The 15,726-nt window shown below is 41.9% G+C and overlaps 1 long non-coding RNA gene across 2 annotated transcripts in view; it reads left to right on the forward strand.

Annotated features, from left to right (window-relative positions):
* LOC120804667 overlaps positions 1-15,726 on the forward strand; it is a 62,111-nt gene that overhangs the window by 33,549 nt on the left and 12,836 nt on the right. For both annotated transcript variants that reach the window (XR_005709466.1, XR_005709465.1), the window contains one exon: positions 3,385-3,466. This is a non-coding gene — a long non-coding RNA (uncharacterized LOC120804667). The remainder of the gene's footprint in view (positions 1-3,384; positions 3,467-15,726) is intronic.

The raw sequence follows: 15,726 nt of genomic DNA on the forward strand, positions 1-15,726 counted from the left end.
GTGGAGGAGGAGGTGGAGGAAGGGGGAGAGAGAAAGAGAAACAAGGATTGAAAGATGAGAGAGCTTTTTCACAATGCTGATGAATCACTTTTTGCTGATGTATCCACAAGCAGTACTAACAAATTTGCGTCACCTAACTCTGCCCATTTCGCCTCTAATTGTTTATTTCTTTATTTCTGTCCTTGACTGTTGTTTTTTGTAGGGTGATTAAGCACATACAGTAAACTGTGTGGGATACAATGATTTGAAAGAAACAAAAATGGGTAATAAAAAAAAAAAGAAGTATGCGGTGCTTCCAGGAGATGCCTGGATAATAATCTGCCTGTGCTAATCAGTGCAGCTGGGCCGGGAGAGTTGGCGCTCTGACACCAGGCAGCCACGCAGAGTGTTGGGGAAGAGGCAAGGATGCGTGCCAAATCCAGCTTGTATCTCCCAAGCGGAGCTTCACGGGAATGTGTGTGTGTGTTTGTGTTTGTGAGTGTGTGTGTGTGTGTGTGTGTCTGTGTCTGTGTGTCTGTGTGTCTGTGTGTACTGGGTGCTGGGTGCAGGGTGAAGAGAGAGGAGAAAGCGGCTTCCATACTTTGGGATGCCTGCCTGCTTTGCTGATGCCTCCATGGCAAACGTGCAAGGGATGGTACTTTTCGTTAACAATTGGCCTGCGAGATGACAAAGCCGATATTATGGTAATGTCAATCTAATCACAGAGAGAGATTTCAGTGCATTCAGAAAATATTCAGACCCATGCTATCGTTTCACATTAAAAGCCCTCTGCAGCGCTGTGCAACTTCACGCCACTGCAAAATGTAAATGGAGGAAACACTAGGACCTCTGGAGCTCATACGGACCTCGGCCCTTCTCCCCCAATTGCTCAGTTTGGCCAGGCAGCCAGCTCCTGGTTGTTCCACACTTCTTCCATTGAAGAATTATGGAGGCAACTGTGCTCTTGGGAATCTTAAATGCAGCAGAAATTTGTCCGTGGTCTTCCTCAGATCTGTGCCTCGACAAAATCCTGTCTCTGAGCCCTGCAGGCAGTTCCTTCGACCTCACCTCATGGCTTTGTTTTTGCTCTGATATGCATTGTCAGCTGTGTGACCTTATATAGACAGGTGTTTGCCTTTCCAAATCATGTCCAATCAGCTGAATTTACCACAGGTTGACTCCAATCAGAGTGTAGAAACATCCCAAAATGGGAGGGACCTGAGATAAATTTCAAGAGTCATAGCCAAGGGTCCGAATACCTATGTCAGTGTGATATTACAGTTTTCCCTTTTTAATCAATTTGTACAAATTTGTAATTCTATTTTCACTATGTCATTAGCCATTATGTGATTAGATTGACATTACCATAATATCGGCTTTGTCACCTTGCAGGCCAATTGTTAACAAAAATTGTCATCCCTTCGTCTTTTCTCTTTTGAATACTGTATCTCCATTTCCATACTGGAAATCCATGGCAGAGGAGTGGCTTCGTGAAGACAGTCTCTCTGTATAGGATGGCGCATTTCTAGTGTTTCAGCGGTGGATCTCAAATGGTGCGACGTATTGCGAAAATAGCATGTATATTTTATTAGCACAATGAGTTGACTTCCCTCTTTGTTTAAGGCAACCTGGCGGCTTGGCACTGTTCTATTTGCAGTTTTTTATGACTACCCTCTTGAAACAGCTCATTTTAGTCATCTCCCTATTTCTATGTCCTTCTCTCTCTCTCCCAAACATTCCTCCGATTTGACTCCCTGCCTCTCCAGCAATCCTGATTCGCCATAATGTGTAGCGTGAGACTCCCTGCCTGTACATGTTGTTTTGACCTTTAAATGTCATTTGCAGGTGTGTTGAGGCGGCTCGCTGCTAATGCATAAATTTGATAAGAAGTTTATCTATCCAGAATCCAAGAGGCCTGTGAGAAGGGACACTGGTGGGTCTGCTGACTTTCCCGCCAAACTGGCCCTGCAGAAAAGCCAAAAAAGTCCTAATATTATAAACGTCTGTCAGCCACTGAAAGAGAGGCAGAGAGAAGGGGGGAAGAAGACAAAAGGGGAACAGAAAGAAAGGTCCAAAGCATGCAAAAGCCCCTGACTGTGCTGAGCAAGGAACTGTTTTTTTTCCCTGTGATCTATCCACGGCTGAACTCTCTGACACCTCATCTGCCGTGCTGACGAGACATCGCCATGCCTTAATTGAAGTGGGTTTGTCTCGTCCCTGCTCTCCCATGATCCTCTTCTCTATGGGTCAGTGAGAGGTGGGGGGAACCCCCTTGAGTATACGGCATTGGTGGGATTGCTATTTGCCTCCCATCGCCCCACTGAGAGGATGTTAGATTGAAGTTATTTTATGCTTGGCTTACCTCTCTTCCACTCTTCTGCATCGTATCTTCTGCTTTCTTCTCTTCTTCTGTCTTTTTTTTTTTTCTCTGCCCTACCGCTCCCCCGATCCCACCATTCTGAAACTCTCTCATGCAGCAAGACGGGAGGAAGGCATCCGTTACAGTGTGAAACTACTGTGATTTTATGAAGGTCCTGCAGTTGAATAGGTATACTTTTCCCAGTGGAGCTCAATTCTGTTTTGAAATGGCTATAATTGTTTGTCTCAAAATACATTGAATGTGTTTTCAGAATAGGGAAGGATCTGAGTGTGTGGAGACGTGCCTTCTTTTGGCTTACTCTGTTAAGAAAAGGTTTAGGAGAGTCACCACAGTGACCTACCAACAGCCTGTTGTGTAGTACTAGTTGTATAGTATACAGTTAAAACTGTGGCACCTGTACTGTTAGAGGATTGTTTTTCTCCAGTTATTGATAATGTTCAGAGTTTCAGTTACTTTCACGCTTACAAAAAAGTTTTTGTTCTTAACACTATACGGTAAGCAATAGCAAATTGTGAGTTGCTAGTGTGTGTGTGCGTGTAGGCACATGTGAGTTTATACATCTGTATGTGGCATCCTGTGTGACTGTGTGGCGCTTAATGTTCGTGTGCCTATGTGTGCGCTCTGGAGTCAAGCCTGTTTGTAGCTCTAAGTGTTGTGCGCATTAGGGGGATGAGGGTAATGATGTGCGAGGCAGTTGCGTTTTGTGCCAGGGCGACCCTGCGGCTCACACCCCATTCCCAGCCCAATGTGTTTCTGATTCTCTCCATCCCTCATCACTAGTCAGCTTCTTCTGACAGCAACCACATACCTATGAAGTTAGCCCACAAGTATGCGCACACGCACATACACTCGGACACATGTATACTGTATATATACTTGCATTCATACATATGCAGTAAACACAAAACATGTACGCACACCACACCTCACACACAGTCACGTCAAAGTGCACGTATTTACAACCACATCAAGATATGCGTACACACACTTGATTTTTTTTTTTTTTTTCCTTTATTTTTCTTTAGCTCCACATTGGAATGATCACCCAGCTACCTCAGCTACATGGAAGCATAGAGCAGGACTCAACCTCATTCCAAGGGTGAAATGGTAAGGTCATTGCATAAGTAGAAGTCAGCCTTGATTCACCATTTCAAGATGCAAACATGCGGGCAGACTCACATTCACCCATATAGACGTATTCCCAAAAACCTGTCAGAAACATGCGTCTGCATAGTGATTCCTCTGTTGTCATTGTGATTAGAAAGATGTTTGATATTCCCTGTATTTCCCACCTACCACTGTGGGGGTCTGGCTGGAACACAAAGGTAAATATATGACAAAACCTTCTTCAGCACTGCTTACCTTTATGGTTCACTGCAGTAATTGGCCTAGGGTGAACATACCTGCTCCACACTGGCAGTAATGTATTTGAGAAGATATTGGAAAAGCTGATGAGGGAGACACAAGATGTGTTGTAGAATACAAAAGTTAATAATGGTGGGGATTTTGACGAATGGACCTCTAAATGTATACTGATATCGCTCTAAATTGCATTCTTTTGCTCAGTTTTTTGTGTTTTTAATTTATACTTTCTCTCATTGACTATGCTAGGTGCTTGTGCCATGGAAGGGAACACTTCACTTTGTGTGGAGGATAATGCATGCATAAGAAGTACTGTTGTGCTATGTGTATATATAAATGTCCACGGAGTTCAGTATGAAACCTTCCCACACTGTCATCGTGCAAGCACACAGCGAACGTGTCTAAAAGAGTCATGGACTGAACACTCATACAATGTGCTTTTGAGTACATACATATTGTTTTATTGCTACATATATCACCCCCACACTGAGACATCTGAAAAGAGAGCATGATCTATACCAAAACATTAATCATCATTCATTGTATGTTAATAAATTCAGAATTTCTCCATTTACCATGCAGACGTCCACGCGTGCTGGAAATGCAACCTTTCCAGAGCTCATAAATCACACACACTGAGTCATCTGACAAAGTACCCCAAACACAGGCTGAGGCGCTGCGATCCCTAGGGCACAAACATACGCCATCTAATGTGGCGGATTCAGAACGGGGACCAGAGATTTGTGACGCCTCTTGCTGAAGCTCGGCTGCCAACCCCTACCAACAAGAAGCGCTCGCTACAACCTGGGAAAATAACAGGCAGAATCAGAGGGGATTGTGGGATGCCTGTGGCCTCTGCTGCTATGGTTTTCACTTGAACAGAGTCCCCTCTCTGTCTCTGTCTCCTTCCCTCCCTCTGTGTCTTTTTCCTCACTGCCTCTAGGGGTTGAGGCCATGTGCAAACAACAACACTTACACGCAGAGCGCTGGTTTGTGCTGTGCGCTGTGGGGACCCCCTGTCTTTCCCTTATTAGACGTATTTCACCAAGAAAAGGAGAGGAATTGTGAATAATATTAATTGCACTTTCAGTTGCCTGGCTGTGTGAAATTATGGAGTCTTGGTACTGTTTTTAAAATCCCCTACCAAAAAACAAAATCAAAGAAAATAACTAGGAGTGTAAGAGAGGCAGAAGCTATCACCAGAGTATCAGTGTTACTTTTTGCAACTTTATTTATAGTAGCTGTTTGTGGAGCACTTGTTTTATGCATCAGAACTGCAATGTTTTTCAACCACAATCCTAAAACTAAATTGTAAAAATAGTTCTATGCTTTAAACATGCAGAAAATACATTTGGTAATTATCTTTAGAACATAGATTTTAATACCAGTATTTTACATGATTTTATTCGGTCTGTACTCTGCTCGTTTCTGTCTGTCACAAATTGCTCTAATCTGGCGGTTCAGAGAGATTGCCAAAGCAAGAAGGAAATCTGAGCAGATACAATAACTTGTCCTCTCCATACCACAGCGAAGATGAGGAGAAACAGATTTATCTGCTACCAACTTCAGAAGCCCAGTAATAATGGCTCAGATGCAAGGCTGTTATTTGTGCACCTACATGACAGATTAAATTATTTTTAGCCTTTGGGGAAGGGATCTCCATTGTTTCCTTTTACACAGAGTAATCATATCTCTTTACCTTTTAGCAAAGTGGTCACATGATTTCTCAGCTGTATACACTTGCTTTATGCTTCAGATTAAAAGATTAAAAGCTTTGTGATGAGGAAAAAGACACAAACAGCAGCCCAATGCAAACCACAAAACTGTCAAGAAGGGTTTGAGTCATTGCTACAGTTGTCTTGTATACATTATAGAGTAGACCCTCTGTAGTGTGATTAGGAAGATAATGTCATCACATGTTAATGACCAGAGTGTTTGCACTGTGCAAAATGAGTGCCCTCTGATATGCAAAGCACTTCTGCTGAGAGTGAAGAGTTTCCTCTAAGTATGGAAATCCAGTGAAAACCGAGATGCTAGTCTGTGCAGTATAGAACAGACGGCATTATTTATCCGCTTTTCTCCTTTTCTCTGATTTTCCTCTCTTTTACCCTCCTTTGGGTCTCTGGATCCTTTCCCATCTCTCCTCTGTTGCCCGGGCCTATCCCTGGATCCCCGGAGACTGGAGGACGAGTGGTTATTTCTGGCTCTGGAAAGTGGTCGTGACTAAATGATTCGACATCTGATGGAACGTGTGTAACGTCTTCTTTTCCCCCATTGCTCCAGCCTCGCCATTTGCTCAGATGAGCAGGAGCCATTAATGTATTGTGCATATATTTATGTACTATACGGCTGTGTTTGATATGAGAAATGTGTTTATGCCAGCACTGTCTGTGTTCCCTTGTAAACCCCACGTATTGTTGTCCCTAGTAATCTAAATTATTACTGGACTGTTTGATGTTATCCTTAGAGAAAAGAAATTCTGTATACCGATGCATTCCCATTGGTCTCATAACAATGGATTATATGGCTAACACTCAAAATACTCCCACTTATTGTATCTGTTAGATCGCTTTGTATTGTTTTTACATGTTTTTGAGATGTTGCCCCACATAAACACAATTGATCCCGCAGGTACTATTCAGTAGGAATACATCTAATTCACCTATTGAAGTTTAGTCTGCTCCCTATTTCTCAGTTTCTCCTCTCCCCACTGTCTTCCTGTCCTCTGGTCCTCTGTCTTTGTCTTTGTGGTGTGGTTTTGGGTAGAGTCCAGAGACCTAATGAGGTGGTTCTGATATGCCAACTCCCACAGGTCTTGAAGCTGCAGCAGGCCGCTGTTGATGCCCACTCCAAAGTACCTAATTGATCTAATCATTTAGCCGATTGGTCAAAGTAATCCGTCTCTGGTGGGCACACATGGGATGAACAATGACAAATGTTTAGTGGCTGCAGGCCGGTTTCCTGTCTCTATCCACAAAAGTCTGGCAGGTAGGTGTGTGTGTGTGTGTGTGTGAGTGTGTGTGAGAGTGTGAGAGAGTGAGTGTGTGTGTGTGTGTGTGTGTGTGTGTGAGAGTGTGTTTGTTTATGTACTGTACGGTGCACCCAAGTCAGTGGAGTTTCAGTCTGTTAAAATGCCTCAGTGAATAAAAAGTTTATGGTTGCTTCAGTTTTCTTTGCTCATCCAAAGTTTCTGTTTATGAGAAAACATTTTCATGAAATTCTGATACCTAGAGTTTAAAATTCTCATGCGAGCTCACATGGAGTCGATCATGTTTTGCATGTAAGTTTAATGGACAGTTTAAAGAATATTTCAAAGAAGTACCCTTCATTTACATCTTTAAAGGTCTGCAAAGCAAGGTGCAGTGGAACTTCCTTTATGAGGGAGACACATTCAGTATATTGTCTGGATGTGGAGAAGGCCACTAGGGAATGATCAAGTGTGCATCCCATCGACCCGCATCCTCTTCCCCATTACCCTGACATTTCATCCCTACATTTAATTCCAGGCCTTTCTAAAGAGCAGGTAATAGTGCAGAGGGGTACAGGGACCCAGAATTAAGCAGTTTTACACCGAAGGGTAATTTGGTGTGATAAATGTGCCGTCGCTGGTAACTAATAATACATATTTTAAGTAGCAGCAGCGCGGCTCCGTGGCCCAGTAAAGGTAGCATCATTATTAATGTGGGAGTCGCTGCGTGTTTTAGTCAGGGTTACGGCATCAAGGTCAGAGCTACGTTTCACTGAATTAAAAGCCATTTTGAGCTATGGCACTCCTAATCAACTCAGACCTAAAGGTGCATAGCTCAGTTATAATGAGGCACCAATGAATTTAAATAAACAGCAAGATCTAGTGATTTATAAAGGCAATGTGCTATCCCTATAGCTCGTTAGCCATGACGGATACTCTTTATTCTCTGGGCCTCTTTACCCACAGGACCCTGAGCTTTTAACCAAGTAATGTCTGCCTCCATTGTCAGCGGATACGCATTCGGAGCAGGACACTTATCCCCGTCATTATGAAAAGTGGAGACACAATACAAGAGTAATGGTAATGTATGCCATCCAAATAGGTGATTTTTCTCCTCCCCTCCCTCCGTTTTCCGTCGATGTAAAAACTACCCCAGAGTTTTGGGCCCATGAATTCATCATCATATTTTCACAAAGGGTTTTTCATATATCCTGAGAGAAAGCATAATCCTTGATAGTGGAAATGTTTTGCATTTAAAGGGGTGCTTTTGGTTGGGGAATTGAAGTGATGTCTGGGGGCGGGGGCTGTAGATAGAGAGAGGAAAGTTTTAGTTTTTAGAGTGATCACTTATATAAATTATATTTTCATGAGTGAAAAGAGTCACTGGCTTATTTCAACTACTTTACTTGACTGCAGAAGTTTCTATTATTTCAATGTGCCACCACTAATATGTTGATTGGGAACTTTCTAGAATAAAAATGTTTGATACTCAGACTTTCCATCCCCCACATTTTAGCAATCGATTCTTAAGCAGTCCTCTGTCTGTTAGCAAGGGTAACCTCTTCCCTTTCTTTTTCTTTTCCAATATTGATCTGGCCTGTTGCAATTACAGGTATTGCTTCGGGTTTTGCATTTCTTAATCTAATGACCCTGGGAGGATAGTTAGTACATCAGCTGGGGCCAAACAGGAGAGTGGGGCGTGCACATGTAGCTGCCGCTTCTGGCCGCCCCCCTGCCGCTCCTGTTGGGGCATGCCAGGGCATTAGCCACTTCATCAGGTTCTTTGTTGCCCGCCTCTCTATTGTGTTGCCCTTGAAGGACGCTGCAAGCAAAGCCATGGCACAGCCTCTTTACATCTTGATATGGCTTATTCAGGGGACTTTTTGAGAAATCAGTGGCTTGGGACAGGCCTTTTTTTTCCACGCTTTGGATTCTGGATGTTTTTTCCTCTCATTGATTCCAGCTCAAGCAGCTCACTTCATGTTATGAATTACTGGTTTTATCATTGTGCATTTTAGGATATCTATTTAATTAAAGTAAGACTTCCTTTTAAAAGATTAATTTAAGTATGAGAACTGCTACAAGGTTAAGACTGGTATTCTACCACTGAAAGAGTAATCAGTTTACTTGTGCATGAGCAGGTACCATATCCTGACATGCAGTGCACCTTTTTTTTAAATTTTTTATTTTTTTTGTGTGGCAATACCTGAGGCCATTCTGAATTTAAATTGACAATCAAATATTTTCATTTTACAAAGGACAAAAGTGTTGACTCACCTCCAAAATACACTTGTTTGATTTCCCATGTGAACATAGTACACTGTGACACCCATAGCTTTCACCATTCAGAGACTCACTCAGTCAGCCTCTCACTGTGCTCCGCATTTCAGAGTAATTTTCACTCCTGACACCACGGTTCTGCCTACCTGCCAATTTCTGTCTTGGTTCCTGAATGGGTGTTTTGTAAAGCCATGTTCACCTCAACACTCAGAAGATTTACTCAGGAGTGAGCTTGCCAGGTGTTTGAGCTGTCAGCTTGCTGTGTGTTCACAAACTTGCCGAAGGGAAAGTAATAGCCATTCTCAGCCAACAGAGTTGCTATTGGGGTTATGTTGGAATACATATGTTTGTTACTATTGATTTGTAACAACAAAAGCTGGTATTTTTTCATGAATACCAGCTCTTAAATTGCTAGTTTCCTGTACTACTTGTTTTTATGATAAACACTACTTGCACATTCTGGAAAACTTGCATTTAACCTTTTTCTAATACATTGTCCCTCCCATGGGATGCTTTGGCCTTGGTAGTGCTACTTTAGACGTGTTTTGGTCTGTACCAGACTAAGTCTTAAAAAAACCAAGACAAATTAAACATTGCTTGAAAATGCCAAGTGTCCTGATTTTATCTTTGCAAAGCAATTAAGGATACCCATATCACTGCAACAGCTGTTGACTTCAAATGGGTCCAGACTTGTGGCAATGGCTTTTCCACAAAAACTGTACTACTACAGGCCTTATATTTCCTTTTTTATGCCAAAAAAAAAAAAAAAAATCCCCCAAAAAAACCCAAAACAGGCGAGGCATTAAAAACTTGCATTTCTACCATGTTTGTGCCTCTGTAACTTTGGGTCTTTTATACTCATTCTTACTTTTTGCTTGTAAAATCTAAAATGTTACCTTTCAAAGGGGTTATGACTGTGATCAAAAGGGTTTAAGAACAGTAATCTTTTTATTTTGGGCAAGTTATTTTCTGGCTTGTATACAAAAATGGGGGTGTCTGTTAAGGAGTTAGTTATTTAATTACTGATATCTTTAAATGTCACATGACTGTCTGAAAAGAAATCTGTGTGATCTAAACATATACCCATTCCTGTGATACCTGTAAATATGCCGTGGTCTCCTCAACTTATGTTTTTGATTTGGCTACACATCTTCCAGCATTATCTTTTCACAGTTAGGCTCCCTTCTTCCTCTCAACGTGGTTTATAAACAAGCTGTAGTTGTTTTGGGGCTGGAGGTCGCTGATTTGTCTGCCTCTCCCCATAGGTCATTGAGGTCATCATGGCCCTGGAAGCATCAAGCTTTGAAAATGAGAAGCCCCACTCAGCTCTCCCGCTGGCGACTGGGAGCACCCATTGCCCGCGCCCGCCCTGATGATTAATGCCACCCCAGTCCAGCCACAAACCTTTCTGCCTCAGATAATGCCAGGCAGCAAGCGCGGCTGACACTTTTAATGTATAATTAAGTAGAAAAAGTCAGCACTGGCTATGCAAATTTTTTAAAATGATAAATGACGCTGTACAGCAGCAGGGATTGATTTGGTGTAAATGAAACTAATTAAGGAAATGTCAAACATAATTAATAAAACAGGTTTAAGCTGCAAAACATTGTCAATTGAATGAATGAGGAGGCATTGGCTCCCATTGTTCAGGCTTTATTTAGGTCTTGTGTTTAGCTTGTTCCCTGCTCCAGAATGCTCTCTCCCCTCCTCACTCCCTCCACCACCAATTCCCTGAGAGGGGGAAAATAAATTTGCTTGTCTCTCCGCTGACTGTAGAAATTAATTGCTGAAATCTTGTCCCATCCAAGTGTTACATTCACACGCAGGACATTAACATAACTAATTTGAAAGAGCTCAAATGACTGCATAATGGAGCTCCGTCACCATGCATGACAGTCGCTGGTCATACCAAATTAGCTTGGTTTTATAATTGAAAATTTTCCCCCCCTTTCTAATTTTTACACCATTTCCCTCCTCTTTCTTCATCTACTTTTTCTCTTCTTCCTTGCTCCTCTTCCTTCCATGGTATCTTTCCTTTCTGTTCCGTCTTGCTGATAAGAACAAAGGTTTTATAATTTACAAAAAGAGTGCTTGACCTATAATTAGAGAAGAGGAGTGAGGGGAGGAGAGGGGGAGTGCCAAGTGGTGGTGGCAGAGTCAGATCCTTAGTCCTGGTAATGATGCTGGAGACCTTGTGGCCCCTGGGGAGGCAGAAGAATAATGGGATGGGCTATTTTTATTGGGGGAGCAAAGCAATGGGCTACCAGCCGCCGGGATGCTGGTGCCTGGGTATGGTGCAGAACAGCAGGGGCTAGCAGCGGGCTAGTGGGGGGCAAAGGAGGGTGAACACTCAACCTGCCAGACTGCCACCTCTCAGCCCTGCCCATCAGTTCTGTACGTCTGCCTGATGCACTGCTTCCGGCCTCCATGCCCCCGCGCCAGCCGCTGCCCTTGCCGCAGAGATAGAGAGATGGGTTGGTGGGGGGGGGGAAACATCTGCCACTCTGAGGATAACAGAGGACTCAAAGATACAAGGTGAGGGAGTGAATCACAGTGAAATACAGAATAGTGGCCATATATATAAAGTACGAGGACCCTGCTCAAATAATACTTGCAATACTTTGTAAGAACCTGATTGGATGAAACAATTTGCAATTGTTAGGACCCTATCAGTGTTAAGAAAGACTGATAAACTAACCAAAAATTCAACTTTGACCATCTAAAGTTTGTAGCAAGTTTTATATCCCACCCATTTTGCACTTTTGTAATCTAAATGAAAAAATATAAAACTCTCTAAATTCTATTATTATTGTGTACAGTTTGACCCAAGCCTGGTGCCAACACATATTGTTAATAATGTGCTTCTGTGCAGAGTGTTTACAGTCTGTGCAGACCTACGGCTGCCAATATTTTTGTGTTTTGGTTATACACACTCTAAGCACTGCTATTTATCATACTCCCACATAACAATTCTCAAGAGTTAAAGGAGCAAAAAAGAAAACAAAAACAAGAAAACAAAAAGTACAAGAACAAAAGAAAACAAAAAATACAAAACAAGAAAATAAAACTCTGGAACAGTCACAGTCTTAATTCCCATTGCATTTTCATTCTCATCTTTATTTCATTATTCCAATGAGGCCTCTTATGCTTGTAAAAGTAAACTTAAATCCTGGACTCCTGTACTGTTTCTGTATTCTTTATGCATGACAGTAACAGCTCTAGAGCAACCACAACCCACAGTCAGCCACAGAGCTAAGATGATTTTTACATTAATGCTTTGTGCTCTGCTGCTGTATTTAAGGATTTCTGTGCTTAAAAGCATGGTCCTTTTTTAATGGATGTCCTTTCATTAATGTATTTTTATTGCTTATTATTCCTGTGATCAGAATAACTGTACATAGACTGGTAATTAGCAGTAGTTCATAATGAGTGTGGTCATTCCAGTGAGGAGTTTGTTCCAGGATGAGCTCAAGGATATAATTTCATATGAATTATTACCATATGCATTTCTCCAGGAGCACTTCAAAGCTTATAACATACACGTGTATTAGAAATGGTGCTTCTTCCTTGTGGCTCAGATGGAGCTGAAGTTACGGCCTCCTGTGTTTATTGCATGGTCTTGTTCTGTAGTAAAGAGAATCGAAGATGACTACATTGTACTATGAATACAGTGGTTCATGCATGCATTGTTACAATATGCACAACCAAAATAGTGTTAGATTTCTGCATGGTATTAAAAACAATTACATGTATTCATAGACATATACCAATTAAATACATAGCGACACACAAGATTATTACCAGTAATGCCTGTCTTAATTGCACACTATATACTGAAGTACTGTAATTTTCCCTAAAGTTTCCAAGTGGTAGTTCACCTATCATGTTTTTTCTTTTCACAAATTCTGCTGCAACTCTTTTATATATACCCAACCCTTAAAATGCCAAGGGTCACGAATCAAACATATGCGGCACGGATTACAATTTATTACCCCGCTTTTGCCTGATAATTTTTTCTCTTTTGACAAGCTTAGGTAAATCATATAGCCTACTCTATACTCTTTGATGAGTATAGTCCATTGCTATTGGCTGTTACTCCTGCGGTGTCTGAGTTCCCTTAAGACCAATAAGGGTTGTCTGTGTTCCAACACGACTCGAATCACTGCAGGAACATGTAGAGGTCCAGGTATTTATAGAAACCATATGCAAATGGCTCAGTGCCATGTTTGATTGTTAGTGCAGAGAGCTGACAGTTAAACACATGTACATAGAAGGGAAATATGTAGGTTTCTCCCTTGCTTTTGAGACAAGTCTAATCAGTTTGGATGGCCTCCTCTTCATTTCATTTGAATATATTCAGCTTGGACTCAGGCTAAGGAAATGTCTCTCCCCTCCCATGTATATTATCCCTTCCTGCTGGAGGCTCATTATTTTACAGCAGGGTGGGTGAGAGTTGGCCTCAGTCTCTGAACTCTCTGTCGAGGCTGTATTAATCAAACTTCACACAGCGGGGAAAGGTCCACCCGCTGACACGGCACCATGCGCTCTACTCTTGAGGACAAAAGGGAAAACACACAACCTGGGCTATTACTGTGAAACATCTACAACTTTTGAAGATGACCACTTTTTAATTATTTTCACAACAATAACCCCACACCTATTTATGCGTCCGAGGTGACAGCCGTGGCCGGAGGCATTATATTTTTGGGGTTGCCCGTCCGTCCGTCACATTCTTCCGAACGGAATTTCATTATATTTAGCACAAGCGTCCTCTTGGATTCGAGGATGATCTGCTTAGAATTTGGTGGTCAAATGTCAAGGTCACTTTGACCTCACAAAACACATCTTTGGCCATAACTCAATAATTCATATGCTAATTATGACAAATATTTCACACAAATGTCTAATAGGATAAAATGAAGTGATGACATTTTACATCCAAAAGGCCAAAGGGCAGCTTCACTTTGACATAATAATGTTCTGCAAATACACTTAATACCTTTAGTTTAAATTCCTTCAAAGTCTTCACTACATAAATTGTATGAGTCATGACAGACATGGATGTAAACAGCAGCTTGACTGGCCAAGGTGGTAATTTTGGTTAAAGAATGTCTCAAAGATCGTCCAGGCTAGTAAAAGTATTTTACAGTTACAGGTTTTACAGATAATGTTTATCCAATTCAGTTCCTGTGTCTTATGTTAACATTCTCTTCCTTTTTTCCGCAGTGGACAACAAAATCTTTGCATGGGGAAATGGCACCAGTGGACAGTAAGTCCATTTCAGAAGTAAAAAGATCTAAATGAGCATTTGAACAGGTCTTATTCCCTCCATTCTTGTTGTTACGGCACTGTTCAGACCCTTTACAGTGTTTGTAGGATAAGAAGGTGTAATGATATGCAGGTGTCCATAAAAGTGTAGCTATCTTTGGTTAGTTTTGTTCTGCCTAGGAGTCATTCAGATGCCTTATTGCCAACTGTACAGCTGTATTTAAGACTGCAGAAAGACTCTCAAACAGAAGAAAAACAGATAGACAAACAAACAGACATAGTTATACACAAAGAGTTGTTTTCCTTCTGATGAAGTTCCTTGTTAAAACTTCTTTAGCCAGGAGCCAGTCTGGCTGTAATGACATCTCAGACCTGGGGGCTACAGTGATTCAGTGGCCACCAAGTGCACAGACAGTAGCACAGCAGACCTTAGAGAAATACATAAAAGAAACAAAGGCATCACTTCTCACTCTCTCATCATCTCCCATTGTCCCTTATTCTCCTTCTCTCGCTCTCCATGTCTCGTTCTCATTCTCTCTCTCCTCATGATGCTTTGACCCCTCTAAGCAGGTCAAGGCTCTCTAGTGGGGAGCTTATAGTTGGAGGAGCCTATAGTTGGAGCTCAACAACACCCACTTGCAGAGCAAAGGGTGAGCATCTCTGTTACACAACTGGCACTCTGATATCTGTAAACTCCTCAGCTCTCCCGTGTGTCTCACTGGAGGCGAGAGAGGAGAAGAGTACAAGGGAGCTGTGTAAATTTAAACTGGCAAACTTTCTGATGGAAATAGCAGTGACCCCAGAGTGGTCTTGTCTTGAGTTGAAGCATTGTTGTAATCAATACAGGCTCTCGTGGGAACGGCGGGTGGGGACCTTTCGTTCCCCGTTTGTGGAAATAATGGAGAAGACCGTTTGTTATTTTTCCCAGACATGCCGCAAACTAGCAGATATGGCCGGGGCATTGCAGGTTATGACGCTGGCTCTGGGAAACAAATACAAAGAGGAGCATTTTATCAAGAAGCAAACAGCAAAGCTCTGTTTGAAGCTGCTGGGAGCTCAAAGGTCACTGGGGTGCTTGGGCTGCGTTTGACCAGCTCATCTTGAAACGGGGTCTTGGATGTTCTTTGTTCACTCACACTAGGGATACAGAGACAGAAACACATCTCTCAGCTATGTAGGCCTGTGTAAAGTCATTTGTACAGCTACGAATTGAGTTAGGTTCAGTTAGTATTTCTTCCCCTGGAACGTAAAACTGACCTCACTGAGATGTGCCTGCTAGACAAGCTTTACATGTGACTCTGTGTAGAGAAAACAAAACAGAAAGACAACACCATAGTATTGCTGTCATGGTGCAATCTGAAAGTGATATCTACTGAGATTTCACGTTATGTTGTTCTTAAATTAAAATGATTGATTCAAATCAAGATATTGATACGCATATTTGGTGATATTTGAAGTAAAACGTAGACACATTCACATAAATTATGAT

Source organism: Xiphias gladius, chromosome 19 (assembly GCF_016859285.1).
Source record: "Xiphias gladius isolate SHS-SW01 ecotype Sanya breed wild chromosome 19, ASM1685928v1, whole genome shotgun sequence".
Classification (NCBI taxonomy): domain Eukaryota; kingdom Metazoa; phylum Chordata; class Actinopteri; order Istiophoriformes; family Xiphiidae; genus Xiphias; species Xiphias gladius.